We start from the raw sequence: 15,122 nt of genomic DNA on the forward strand, positions 1-15,122 counted from the left end.
AAAAAAAAAGAAGAAAAAAAGGACCCTTTTTTGGTCACAAATCTACTCTATGTAAGGTGATCAAATAAAATGGTTGTTAAGGGCTTGTTTTTGCCCTGTTGCCTTTCATCCTTGTCAGGAAGATGCTAGAAGCACCATCCACAGAATACATGAATTTTAAAGAGTGAAAGCCTTTTAAGGGTTGCAGAAGGCTGAGTTCAAGCAAGGATAAGAAAGTAAACTATAACTTGAGTTCTTCTTAGTAAGGGGCCTCATTTGTTTTTGATTCCTCTGTGAAGTCATTAAGTTTTGCTGCAAGGGGAATGGTACTCAATGCAGTTTTGAGGAAGACATTTATGGCTCCATCCCTGGAGGGCTGACATGCAGGCTAAGCATCTGCTAGCTTCAGCTAAATATGCAGGAGAGAATAAAAGTCCTTGGAGGAGCATTAGAATGAACCTTGGCCAAGGCAGCTGAGAAAGATGAAATATTGCTGCTGTTATTTAAATTACTTAAAGAAATGTGAATCTTCTCCTGTCCTTCTCCATCAGGGTAGCAAAGAAGAGATTCAGATTCCACTAATGGAAAGTTTTGGAATAGAAGGGATTGAGAGACACTGCCATAGTTTGCTTAAAAATGAGACAGAGCATTTTCATTACTCCTGAAGGCTTTTATTCAAGACATACAAAAGGTGGGTACATTTAAAGTGACAACATATTTTTGCTATAAAAATGAGAAGGTATGTGAAAATCTCTGCACTAACTATAAAAACAAAGCAAACGTTTCCCTTGTACTCTGAACAAAACAACTGAGAAAATATATCAGAAAAGGTAAACAAATACAGAGTTATCTATTCAGTCTTGGTTCTCATCTCTCCGGGGTATTTCATTTACTCTTTGAATCTTGTCGATCTTAGCAGCGATAGTACGTGTGTCCTAGGTAGGAGTTATCTATCATTTTATTCTTACACATTAATACATTAAGATATCTTCCACTATATAATCATTTACATATTTATTAGTGTTTATTGTCATAATAAATTACATTTTTCCTCAATGAAATACTTAGTTACTGTCAAGGTCAAGACTACTTATAAATATCTAATATTTAGTGATCATTCACCTTGTATTCAAGCAAAAGACTTAAAAACATCATCAGAGATCTTGATGCAGGCACAATTGCAGTTTTCCTAAAGATTTCATGATATATTACAGTTTCAATTAGAAGAAATGCACCTTTAATCTCATCATCCAATTGAGCCAAGCTGGAAGCACTCAGAAATGCAACAGATCCTCCTGTCTAGCCACTCTATAGACTCTGACTCCAGATGGATACACTGTGTACACAATGTTCTCCTTTCGTGAATCCAGGTGAAAACACAAATATCAAAACAAAGATTGCAGAGAGGGTTATTGTAACAGGACACATCTTTTCAAGTGTCAGTACCTCAGAAGCATCACTGATTTTCAAGTCAGATAATGCTTAATCTGAGCTAAATTTCACCCACAAATCTGTTGTTTCATATCTGCTTTAAACCATAGTTTAATAGAGTGTTATGCTTGGGATACCTCTATTACCTGTAATGTATTCATTTGCTCATTGAGGCTGTGAATTGCCCGGTGAAGTTGTGGATACCTCCTCCCTGGAAGGACTCAAGGCCAGGCTGGATGGGGCTTTGAGCAACCCGGTCTAGAGGGAGGTATCCCTGCCTATAGCAGGAGGTTGGAACTAGATTATTTTAATGGTCCCTTCCAACCCAAACCAATGTATGATTCTATGATTCTGTGCAGGACAGACAGATGAAAGTGTATGTATCCATTTCTACAAACATTATGTAAGAACTAATTATGTTTTACACGGCGCAGTGTTTTGGAGTATGAAATTTTAACCAAAATAGGAAAAAAATGCTATTAACAGTGGAACTGGTCAGGTTTTAAATGGCAAATGCTGACTGAAACCAAATATGTTTGAAGTCAGAAGAATGTGTCCCTGTTCTCATTTCTTCCCTGGTAGCTCACATGGTAGTTCTTAAAGAAGAGGAAAGAAAATTGTGTTCACCATCTGTTATCTGACATTTGAGAAAAAGTCATTGTTTGACCAGTAATGAGTTGGTTAGCAGCATTTGGGCTATAAATCATTAGCCCCTAATTTGCAAAGCTGGTGTATTTTTAAAGGCAAAATAGATAATACCCTATATAGAAATGGCCACATCACCCAAAATGTGGAACCTCATCCAAGCATTAAAATGCAAAACAGATGGAGGAAATGTTTTGAGGGAATATACATGGGGGTGGGGAAGTGGGGGCTGAAATTGTGAAATATAAGGAAAGAAAACTCTGCCAAACTCAACAGGACTATAGAAAGCGTTAATAACCCAGGGATTATCTTTTTCAAAACTATCTAAAAGGTTCTAAGGACTATGAAGACAGACATTCTCCTAACATAGGCGTCTAATCAAGAAATAGCATTTACCAACATGAGATTATCCCTGAAAGATGAAATCTGAAAAGATTTTTCATCCTAGTTGCATCAACTTTCTGAGGATCAAGTTTAGAAAAAATTACCCTGAAGCTGACATGACAACTTCACAGGGTAACCAAAATGAAAAACAAACAAAACAAACAACAACAACAAAACAAAAACAGATGTTCTGTATTGTGGAAGATTTCATGTTAATGAACCATATGCATTATATAAGCAAAGGACGGAGGGGAAAAAAAAGATTATCTGAAGGCCAAGAGCTAGATCACGAATATACTAGTCACTGTGAAAATGTGGGGCATTAAAGAGCTCCTGCTCCATAGAGTTTAAGCTGTAAAGAGAAATCAGGTGGTGAAAGTGGCTGAATGCACTCAAGGAGAACAGTGTTGTAGAAGTAAAACTAATGGGCATTCATGATTGTTTCCTTTGCTCCAAGGTAGTTTACCTGGGAGGGGATTATGCAACAAAATAAAGTGAGAAAAAATGAAGACTGGGACTGAGATCACCACCAGGGATTGAAAGTATGGAACAAGAGCAGTGAGAAAGGACAGAGCATTGCATTACAGAGCAAGGCTGAAGGGGGCTGCCTACATCTGGCTTGTCCACGCGTGCAGCTATTCCTGGGGCTGAGCCCTCTGTATGGCTTCAGTTTGGGGTTTTCCCAGGGGCTTATGATGAAGATGACAACAAAGATGCTATCTGAATCCTACTTGGTTTGAATGGTGTGTTAATCAGATGAGGCTTATTGGGATTTGTTGTTCTAGGATGTATCAGAAGACAACTACATGGATGGGTAGATGGATATATGTATATATTTATTCTGTTTCAGCAGAAATAGAAAAGGTAGATCTCACTGTAAACAGCATTGAATAGGAAATTTTTGAATAATTTTTGTTGATATTTTCATATTCGTTCTACTTCTAAAAAACTAAGACATGCCTTAACATTGTCAAAGAGTACAGATTCTGAAGATCGTACTTTGAAGTCCATAAAGCTCACTGTAAGTCCATGCTTTCCACATATCTCATATGAATACACCTGAGTGTCTTTGTCGGCTCTATTATGGGTGCAAACATGCCCTCTTGATTAGATCAGTAGTTTCCTAATTGTTGGCTACCTTTTTTTTTCTTTTTTTTTTTTTTTCATTTTACCTTGGCATTGGCTCTCCTCTTTCCTTCTCCGATTGAGAGAGCAGTTTTTATTTGCTCTCTCATGGGGGGGAAAAGCAATAGGTAAGAAAAGCCTAATTGAGGCCAGATTAATGCAGTTCCACAGGAGAATAAGGAAAAGATTTATTCTCTTCCAGCCTTCCACAGATGTCTTGTTAGGAGCTCAGCCTTCCTTACATATGCACCTTTATTCACATACTTCCTGCTCGTCCTCTGGGAGAAGCCAATCTCATGTAATTTATAGACTTGGCTTTCTTGTTTGTATTCATGTGAATAGTAAGATGCATTGAACACTCACATATTGGGCTTATTCTCAGATGAGAGTGAAGGGGGTTTATCTATGTTGAAAAATATGTCCATTTGGCTTACCATAACTAGGAGTTACTGTAAAGAAAATGTTGAAATTGGAGCCTGTGTGCTGGCAAGAAACCTCAAGGTTTGAGAAAGTGGGATCCAGCAGAGCTGCTGAAATAAAGCATCAAGTTCAGAAGAAATGTGCAACCCTGCAATCCTGCTCTATGGTTTTCCTTCTTCTAGCTAACTCTCACCTTGGACTGACAACTTCAGCTTATGCCAATAAACATTAGCAAGTGACAGAGGAAGGAAATATTTTCTTTAAATAATGGTGATGAAAGCTGTGAGAGGAGATGAGGAGAACATAGGAGTTCAGTTTAATTTCTCTATAATTGACTTTAGCAAGAGGAAGGAACTTGAGCCAAACACTGTATGCATCACTTTCTTGCTAACCTTGTAATCTCTGGTATATCAGAAGATCCTTCTGTTAATTCCAGAAGGGACAGCTTTAAGGGCTGCCCAATAGCATCATTGTGAAAATTCTCTCTGACAGCAAGACAGACCCTTGCATAAATTAAAAGGAGGATAGTTTGTTAAAGAATCACCCTGACTTTCAAGGAATGAAAGTGGGAATATTTGAATATTTATATTATATTATATATTTATATAATATTATATATTATTTATATTTATATTACTTTATTGTGGCTTTCATTTCTTACAAAGCCAGACTGCTTTTTAACCAGCAGCTTTCTTTTTCAGCCAAAGTTTGTGGTTTTGGGTGCATCTAACTGAAGTCTTTTATTAAATTCTCAATTATCATCCTCAGTTTTTCAGTTTAATTGTTTTTCTTAATCTCTTTTTGGTTTGGTCTTGTAAAACTGGCTCATTAAACACCAATTGAAACATATTGTTTTTCAGTATCAGGAATGGATTTTTGAGCTAGGGGACTCTAATGTAATTTGTAGAAATTCTAAGGCTATTTCAGTACTAGAGGTCTGAGTATGCACTTCCTTTTGCAGGTAAGTATTTATACTCCTGATCTTAGTGCTCAAGGTTCTTGTAGCAAGAACTAGTGATGAATTTCTTGTGCTTTCATTTGTAGAGCTTTGTTCAAGACAGTAAGTATCCAGTCTATCAGCTCCTCAAAAAGCAATTAGCTATATTTTTTCCTAGGGTACTGATCTTACTTCCCTTTTACCTACTTGGTTCTTCTTCCAGCCACTGATTAACCAGTTCACTTGAAAAAACAAAACAAAACTTTGCACCAGGTGTGATATAACTCAGGTTGGATATTAGGAAAAATTTCTTCTCTGAAAGACTGGTTGGGCTCTGGAATGAGCTGCCCAGTGAGGTGGTACAGTCACCATCCCTGGAGGTGTTCAAGAAACGTGTAGATTTTATACTAAGGGACATGATTTAGTGGGAAAATATTGTTGGTAGGTGGATGGTTGAACTGGATGATTTTGGAGGTCTTTTCCAACCTTTGTGTTTCTATGATTCTGTGATTCTATAATGGATGTTAATCAACAGAAAGTTCCAGTTGTTTTTATTTATCTACTGCAATAGAATTAAAGTATCTCTTCACTTTTGTTTTGTGAGTCTTTGATATTTTTCTTGTCATCTTGACTCTTGCTAAGTGATTTTTGGTATCTCTTTCCTGTTTCTGCTTTTCCATTCTGAGTTGACTTACGGGTCTTCTTGCTAGTCTATCCTTGGTCGACCATAACATGTGGTTTAAAATATCCAAGATGTCTTAAAACTTTTTACACAGCCAATAGCACCCTTCTCTTTTCCTGTGGGACAGGAAGGATTTCTACTACGTTCCTTTAAATATTTTCTTCCTCTATTTCTCTGCATTATCTGTGAACTTATTTGGTAATTATAAGGTCATACATGCCAATTGGCACTATTATCAATAGAAATTTACCTGTCAGCTCCAGAAATTTAATGCGCCACTACACCTACCTTATGTCCCTGGTCATAGGAGATCATTCATACTCCTGCTGGTTTATTTTCTACTTTGGAATCTAAAATTAATCTCAAGTCATTATAAAACATGCCCAGCAGTTTGTGGATGTACATTATAATTCTGCATTCCAGCTCAGATTTCTGAGACTTTCTGCAGAGCCTAAAGCCCAGGCAAGACCAATTTGCCCTGTGCATCTTTGCCTTCAAAACCCCATTAGACAGCCGATTTACCGTGGACTAATTCTCTATCATTCAGTTGATTCCTATTGTGAGCACATTGGTCACATTTAATACTTTGTAAGGTAAGCAAATTAAAAGTTTGGGAGTTATTTCTGAACAATAGTGTTCATTTTAAATAGGAAAATTCTTCTGCTGCATTTAATTAGTGGTTGTTTTAAGCTCATCAGTAGTCAACAGTATTTGAAAATTATTTCTGTTGATCCATATCCACATAAAAAGTTGCATTTACCCTCTCTGTATTAGATTAGTGCGCAGATTTTATCTTAGTCTTCCTTAAACCATCCAGCCTCTGAAAATTAATGGAGAGAAGGAATCAGGTAGTTGACAGGCCACAAATAGCAGCCCGGGGTATGGGGGCTTTCATGGTTTTGAATGAAAAATGTCACTGCTTTTCAGATCACTAAGAGATGTTTTAACCTTAGCAATTATTTTTCTCAAAGTCAATGACACCATGAAAGGGGCCAGAAATTTATTTCTTTGGACAATTATAAGCAGAAATTGCTCTTGACCTTGACCTTGACATTTATAGGGTCCCCAACAATCAAGGGACTTGCAGCTAGAGGTTATATGAGTCTCCAGAGCAATTCTGCCGAAAGTTCAAAAAAGATCCAAAACAGCATTAATCCATGATTTCATTGTCCATGTCTAATTGTTTTTCCTGAGAGTTTCGCATGTTTGGCAGTTAGCTTTGTAACACAGAGATAACAAGGGCTGTAAATCCCTGAGCAGCTATTATTGCACAATCAAACTTCATAACTCATGCATCCCTCTCCTGGAAATGTAGTAATACACTGCTAAAGTCAGGAAAAAAATAAGATTTGGGGCCATGGTATTTTGTTACAAGTTGTACAGACAGTTGAGACTCTATTTGTGAGAAATGATTAGTTAGGAAATATATCAGTAAAATACCTATCAGCATATGTAGCGTACTCTTTCCAGTGTTACTCAGGGAAGTAATTAGTTCATCCCTGAAAGTAAAAATAATAATTTTAAAAACTGTAGGTTTTTTCTAAACAAAATGGCTGACAGAAATCAAATTGTCCTTCTAAGAAATAATTATTATAAGTAGGATTAGATATCCTACTATAGTTATAAATAATATGTAGAATTTGCTTATGCATATTTGAAAAAGAGAATATCAAATTTAAACAGCTGCCATGAGAAGTCTGAGAGTGATGGGGAAATGGAAACCTATTTCCTGATCAGAGACTAAAGACAGAGACTGAAAGAGAAGACAAAGGCACTCTCAACTTAGCAATGCTATTAAGCAGCATTTAGGCACATGCATAATGGAAATTAAAGGACAACAGTGAAACAGAACAAATGGCTCCTAGCTGAAGATGAATGCACAGAGGCTGGATGCTAAGCGAAAGTTTCTAACCATTAATGTTATGTTGGCATGGAGTAGAATTTCAATCTGATTAGCAGAGGCAGAGAGGTGAACCTGTGATAAAAGGCTAAATGGCTCAGGAGCATTCGTCTAGCCCTGTATGTTTAATTCCTGTGTGTGGCATGCCTTGAATAAAAACAAGGCCTGTACACTTAATGTCAAAGGAAACATAAAATTTGGAAAGAGTAGCAAGTAGCTCAGATTTCTTGCTGAGATTTCTAGTTCCCTCAGACGTTGTCATCCATGGTACAATTTCATGGTACCATGGCATCCATTTTGTGCATCTCTATGAATCTGATAAAAAAGAAACAAGCTAGTTATTATTCAGTTAAGGAAGTGTCTTCATACATTAAAGAACCAGTGGAGACTGTTGTTGATAGCAGGAGGTAAAACTGCACTGTTCTGCATGGTATTCACTCTCACCAGCCTGTTAGCCTGTTTCCCATTTTCTCTCTCAGAAGCCATTACTTTGGTAGCATTACAACTAAGCTGGTGCATCTGCACATTTTAGATGGCAAAAAATCTTTTGGCTTTAGTCCACTATAGATTATCATGATCAATTTATTCATGCTTTTTCAGGTTCAAATTTGTTAGAGATCATCCTTTTTCCCCAAAAAGTACATTTTAAAAATTCTGTCAAGAATACTTGGATGACTCTTTGACGAGAAAACTTATCTGAATCTTTGCAAGGAATATAAAACTCATAAGCTGAAAATCATCTTTCATAAAAATACATAGTGGCCTCACAAACATGTTTTTCTTTACAGCGGTACCCTCAGTATTTCAATTTTTTATCACCAAGGAAGACTAATCCTTTTACTGGCTCAATAGGAAATGGAACACCATTTTTTTTATACTGTTCTTCAAGTATTATTATTTTTTAAAACTGAAATTGTTGGCCACAAACTTAGCATACCAATCATATTTTGGCTTTGGATCTGTTGCAGAGGTTATCTGTTTCTTACATGATTATCCGTGCAGGTTGTATACCATAGAATTGCACGCTACCTGGATAGTAGTTTTTCTCTGATCCAGCGTTTCAGACAGGAGTCCATTCATTCCCTGCAGCTGTCATTCTAAAAAACTCTTTCAGTTTTAATGATTACCAGGTACTTTTTGAGCTATGAGCAGATAACCTCTCCAGAAGGTTTGGCAGAAAAGCTGCCAATTAATCACAGGGAGAACTGAACCAGGTTCTCCTAAAAAATCAGCTTCTTTATGACAAAGCCATTACTTGCTGGCAACATTTAAATTCTCTGGTCACAGCTGCTAAAGCCAGAAGAGATCATTAGGTCATTGTGCCCATCTCTCTCAGTAAAGCAGACCATTACATTTCATGCAGTTACCTCTGACCTAAGCTTTGCAACTCATGCATGATGAAAACGTCCCTCAAAGAAGAGCACTTGTTTTCTTAGATGTGCCAAAAAAAAAAAAAGCATTTAGTTCTTGGGTGGATTAAGCATTGGAAAAACTAGACATTGCTGCCAGCTTGAATCTCCTTAGTTCATGTGATTCCATTCACTAGTTTATGTTAGCCTCTATTTTCAGTTTGATCTATGATTCCAGTGGACACGCCTGTATCTGTAATGCCCATGACTTCAACTACAGCATTTGCTTATAAACTACATAAAAGAATACCCTTCTGCATGAGATCCTCCTTGCATGAACAAGCAGTTCAGTTAGAAAATGTATGCATCCACCTTAAAAAAGTCAGAAAGGCAAAGCAAATGTACTGCACTGGGAAAAATAACAGGAACTATTGGTAAACCCTACTTGATAAGAACAGCACGATATGAAAAAAAAAGCATCTAAGTCTCAACTGAAGCTTCCCCTTGCTATTATTAGCATGTGTCTTTTTCATATCAGAAGCATTTTTCTGTGAGCTTCTGAAAATGTCCGTAATTAGTAAAGCCAGCACCATTACCCACACTTGGTATTTTTAATCTTTTTTTTTCCCATTTTGAGAAGGGCATCCCTTGAAAATGACTGCAAGAAAGACAAAGAGATGCAGAAAACTATCTCGCTTTAATCATTTAGGGACTGTCTTTTCATCAAGTTAGAGGTGAAATAAGTATATTATTATTTTTCAGCTGACATTGAGAAGATGGAAGCAGCAATGCAACCAGAGTCCCATTTCCACATTCTGAAGTAAAGAGGCAATCTTGCATCATGGATGAATTTATTCCTTTACAGATGGTAGGCAAGTTTATTCATAAATTATTGTTGTTCATATGTCAGCATCCAGAGATGTTCAGTTATAAATGCAGGTTAGAGGTGTACTTTAATGCTCAAGATGTGGCCTTTCTAAACTCTTTGCAGGTTTGTTAAAGTAAATACAAAGCTTTTATCTCTCAGAATTTCAGAGGGCATATTAACCCTTTGCTTGCAGGTTTGTCAGATGAAAAGCTGCTTGAATTATTTGATATTTTCTTAATTGTCTCTGAAATACTGACAGTGCTATACATAGAGCAAATAAAGCCAGCTTCCAGGCACCAAAAACTTACGTGATGCATCTTCCGTTTGCAAGATACTCGTCTGAGCTGCTGCTCAGAAAAGTAATATTTGAAACTGAGGAACAGCCCATTGCTTGCAGTTTCCACTAAAAAGCCCATTAGCATGGCTGGCATACAAGGCCACTTCTAGAAATAAGAACCTCACTTGTCTAGGAGGGCAGTCCAGATATATGTACATTGTGGCTGCTGTGAGTTAGGTAAGTCTGTGTGTTTTACCAAACTGACAGCAGTAAAGCTGGCTAAAGTTACCTGTGTATCATGAGTTCAGAAGACTATCTTTGTGAGTGCTTTGAACAGTTTCATGCAAAAAGCCATTTTCTAAGAAACAATATTGCTCTTGGTGAATGGGAAAATTTCACAGATTTAACCACTCTGCTTTCTTCCCATGCCTTCTTTGCTATTTATACATGCCATATATAATGTATACTGCTATAAAAGTCAGGTGTGCATGTTTCCTGGGCTGGCACGGGGCTGGAGAAAGCAGCCAGACTCTGTATTCCAAATCTGCATGGCATTTCCTTCTGCTGAGGGTCAAAACACTAGGCTAGATGTGCCATTGGTGTGATGCAGCAGGGCTTTTCTGATGTTTGTATGCTAGTTTGATCCTACAAAACCTGACTTAAAAAGCAATCTTCTCTCATATAAATAGCTTTGAGCACTCAGGCAATATATGGTTCTTTAGCTGAGCATAAGAGACACGTTTTCAATAGAACATAATGGGTTACAGTCATTTTTCTTTGAGTCTTTTATTTGACTGATCCACATGAAGGTGAATCTGCTTCACTGGATTTAACCAGGAAGCCTGCTTTTGTGTGCCAACTACTTTACCAGCCATTTTTAAAGCTTATCATACCAAGATAGTCTATGCAAAAATGACACTCTTTTTTTCAAAAACTAGAGAGAAATGGCAGCATATTTTAATGTAAATAAGAAAGGATTTTAGCAGTAGGTAACCAGCTAAATCTGTTCCACCTTCATGTCAAATTGGACATCTGGTATAAAAATAAATTTTTTTGATGAAGAGTAGAAGGCTGTTAGGCCATGGAAAAAAATCTCTTCATGAATTCAGTGCTTCCATGTTGGGATTCAGTAGCAGAGGAGTTTAAGATCAAACTGGCTAACATGATGCAGATCAAAGTAGCTTTTTTTAAAAAATAGAAATCATTTCTTAACTCTCCTTTCAGAATGTACTTCATACAAAAAGTTCTGGATCAGATTCTATGGTCAGAAACTCAAGCAGCTTCTGATGATTGCGAATCCAGTCAAGATTTTTGAAAGAGTTTAGATTCCTATATACACATCTCTGTGCTTGAGTGGATGCAGCATGACAAATGTCTGCCCAAAAATAGCTGACATTATGAAATAGCTGAAATAGAGGACAATGAAAACTAGTGTTACACTGTGGGGCAAAATTCCAATTGAACCACAGTAAAACATCATCATCATTGGAGAAGTCATTACGATATGATTATTAGTGTATGCATGAAACACAACACAAAATTTTAGTATTCCTGGGAAAAATACTTCAAAGATTTCCACCTTTTCTTTATAATTCAGACCACGTCAGTCTGAGTTCTGTCTCCAGCATCCTTCCGCATGAGATGTACATTAAATAGATATCTGAGGCTCATATACTTCAGACCCTCACTGAAAGACCAGTGTTTGCTCAATGGCTAATCAGTGCTCAAGATTGTATTCTGTTTACAAATAATCTCTCTATTCTGTGAGCTGCTCTTCCAGTCTGTCACGTGAAACAGTTGGGACTAAAACTGCTGAAGCTAGATTGCACTGGTTCTGAAAATCTGGAAGAACAGAAAGGTAAACAGTATCTTAACACATAGCAATCTGGCAACTGGTAGTACATTAATTACTCTGCACCTCCTACATCTCCATTAAGTTCATTTATTCTTTTCAGAGAATGAATAACTAATATGGAGCCTCTTCTTGCTGGTTTTTGTCACACTACACAAAATGATTTAAATGATTTATATCTGGAAGCTGCTATTAATAGCATTGAATGAGCTACTAATTGGATGGTTATATAATGGCATCGTTATAAAACCTAGTTTGAGTTTGACACCTACTGTTTTCTAAAAGTGACATAAAAACCCCAAACAAATCCATGGTTAGCAGTACACAGCACAAACAAAGGCTAACTAATTACCAATCTATCAAAAATCAAGGATTAGAAAGAGAAAAAGAAGGAAATTCACTTACTTGAACTCTAGTAGAAATGAGCTGGAAGTGAATCACTCAACTGACCTGCTCTTCAAAGGCATTCTTTAAAGAAACATTCTTTAATACTTGCCTCAGCAAATACTTACAAAGAATTCAAAGTGGGCCTGTTTTTGGGACTTATGAAATCTCAGAAAGTTTTGCTATTGAAAAATGGCCTTTGAACGAGATCTGGTATGTACAGAATTATAATTTAAGAAGAAAGAACTAGCAGAAAGTATCTCTATGACACATACTGATAAAAATTATATACTAGTATTAGGCATGGATCTGCACTTTTATTTTTAATAATAGTACAGATGTACCTATACAGCCTGACATTTTTAAAGTAATTTTTTTTTTAAAAGAGAGAGAGAAACAAATGAGTTTGGCATTTTATTCACATCTTTGTGGAGGGCTTTGTGGAAAATTGCAGTCCATTAGGAGAAAGCTTTTATCTGGAATGGCCCATTGCAGTCCTATTCTGGGTTGTTCTGAAGGCTGTAGCATCACTGATGCAATGTACTGCACCAGGACTTCCTTGCTGATGAAACCAACTACTGGCTGCTTGCTGTGAGGATATTTTCCTTTTGATGATCAAACATGGCGGCATAGAAAAACCATGAGAAGAAGGCAAAACATTCTACAATTTTGTAGTTATATGTATCTAATAGTTACACAGATGAAAATTTGTGGTCAATGCTACGCGTTTGTAATGCCTCTTAGTTTAATTTTTGACCATGAAATTACCTCTCAAAACACACTGTGCCAGCTCTTGTTATTGGATTGGTGTTATCTATAATCTTTTGTTCCTGAGGTAACTCAAAGTTGTCTTTCCAGAACCACTTCCTTAGTGAATCAGCCTGAGATGCTCTCATAAGCAGAGAAGCATTTCACATGTCTGTCTATGAATACACATCCTTATGTATTTGCAGAGAAATACACTAACTGAGTCACCTCTTAAACTTCAGGAAATTATAAGAGCAGTGGTAGCAATATGGGAGGAAAGATAGATGTTACAGTGGCATATGATGTGTGTGTAAAGGGATTTAGCCCCTGAAACAGGTAGTGGGTACAGAAGCATGCCCTGTGTTTCAGGAGACAGGATACAGCCAATGTACAGTTAGATGTCTATATGCTGTCACATGGATCGCCTCTGTCATCTGCAGCAGTTGCAGGTAGAACCTTCTGGGTTATGCTTTTTTTCATTGCTTTTTGGCCATCCAGAGATGCTTAACTGAGCCATGCTGACTCCATCTTATTATCAGCTCAGTGTCATTTTTTATTGCCTGAGCGATAATATCCAGAATATGTAAGGAGGAGTTTACATATATAAAGCAAAACTTTAATTCCTGGATTGTTAAAACACCCAGAGGAAGTAGTCAAAGGTCTTACAGAGATCCTGTCTGATTGACAGTATACCAGCACTGATGTAATTATGGCGTCATGCCTAAAAAGCTGTGATAACTTAGGAATCAGAGGGTGTACAAAGGAACAAGACATTATAGAAATCTAACAAGAATTTGGGTAGTCCAGATGTCTTCCATATGTATTCTGTCAATTATCAACAACCAGAATCTCTTCTCCAGACTATTATTATACAGAATATTTTGAAATCTCAGGGTTGCAAATAATACCAAAATCTTCCGTAATAATGTATCAGCAAGTTTTCCCACTCCTATGCATCAGGAGAAATACATTCCTTTTTAAATGCATTTTTTCAGAGATAGTGTAGTCTATGTTGTTAATACTCCTTTCCAATTTCACTTGTATGAGGTTTATAGCAGCTCCTCAGAGTAGTAATGCTATGACATGTTTCTGTTATGGTAGTACCGAAGGGTTGAAACAGAATGCTATCACCCATTTCAGCATAGTGGAGTTCATCAGGCAGACAACATTCATCTATAATGCTATGATTTCTCAATTCTCAATAACCTTGGATTTATAATGGTTTATATTTATACTTTCAAAATACTTCAAAAAACCTTTAAAATAATTCAAGTACTGTCCAAGTCTTTTCACTCTGTCTGTTTAAAATACCTCAAAAATATTTGCCCGCTACCTTTAAATGGTGTTGAAAATTGGGGATTTAATTCCTAAATTTGATGTCACCTTTTATTTTTTTTTCCCTGTGAAATAGGGTGGTAGTGGGTTTTCCATTCTGTGTACTGCCAACTTTCTCCAAGATTTATGTCACCTAATGACAATGAGAGTACATCTAGCTACAAGCAGCTTTCTGTATAACCTGCTGATCAGTGTTTTTCCTGTGGTACGACAGACTAAGCTCTCCTATTGGTAAGTGTATATAGTTATTGTCTACCAATCTCTATCACCATTTTCTGCAGGGTTTATATACTTCATTTCCTCTGTTGGTTCATATTTTAATTGATTCTGGAATTTAATGCTGATGACCAAATTCATGAGAGAAAAAAGAAATGAGAACTAGAACCTCTGGACAAGGAATTTTCACTGATAATTCTGTAGCCAGCCTACTTGTTTGCATGTAGAAGTAGGTTATGTTATGAGATCATTTTGATGATATTTTGGGAACCCATCTAACAAAGTTAAAAAAATTCACAACACCCTGTTCCTAGGCCTTCTGGTATTGTTATAAAAAGGAAGAAACTCTTAGCAAGGTTGTGAATACAGGAACTTAAGGCTGTGAGGGAGAAGCTCTCCAGGCTGATAAAGCTATTTAGGTGCTTTTTTCTTCCTTGTGGTACATGGTCTAGGAAGGAGGAACCACAGATGAAAACTAAGAGCTGAAAGAAAGATTGTTTTCCAATGGAGAAATTAAGAAACTACTTCTCTGTAGGATATCATTCAGGAAATAATTATTTTATTTTATTTTATTTTAGATTTTTCCAGGTT

The 15,122-nt window shown here is 36.8% G+C and overlaps 1 protein-coding gene across 7 annotated transcripts in view; it reads left to right on the top strand.

Moving 5' to 3' along the window:
* The window catches only part of ARSJ (arylsulfatase family member J), an 89,348-nt gene that overhangs the window by 65,763 nt on the left and 8,463 nt on the right, over positions 1 to 15,122 (top strand). For 6 of the 7 annotated variants that reach the window (XR_004159612.1, XR_004159613.1, XR_004159615.1 and 3 more), the window contains 3 exons: positions 531 to 670; positions 9,615 to 9,720; positions 14,392 to 14,546. The gene's annotated coding sequence lies outside the window, so the exon portion shown is untranslated. The remainder of the gene's footprint in view (positions 1 to 530; positions 671 to 9,614; positions 9,721 to 14,391; positions 14,547 to 15,122) is intronic. The other variant, XR_004159617.1, reaches the window with a different exon arrangement.

This window comes from Meleagris gallopavo, chromosome 4 (genome assembly GCF_000146605.3).
Source record: "Meleagris gallopavo isolate NT-WF06-2002-E0010 breed Aviagen turkey brand Nicholas breeding stock chromosome 4, Turkey_5.1, whole genome shotgun sequence".
NCBI classification, from domain to species: domain Eukaryota; kingdom Metazoa; phylum Chordata; class Aves; order Galliformes; family Phasianidae; genus Meleagris; species Meleagris gallopavo.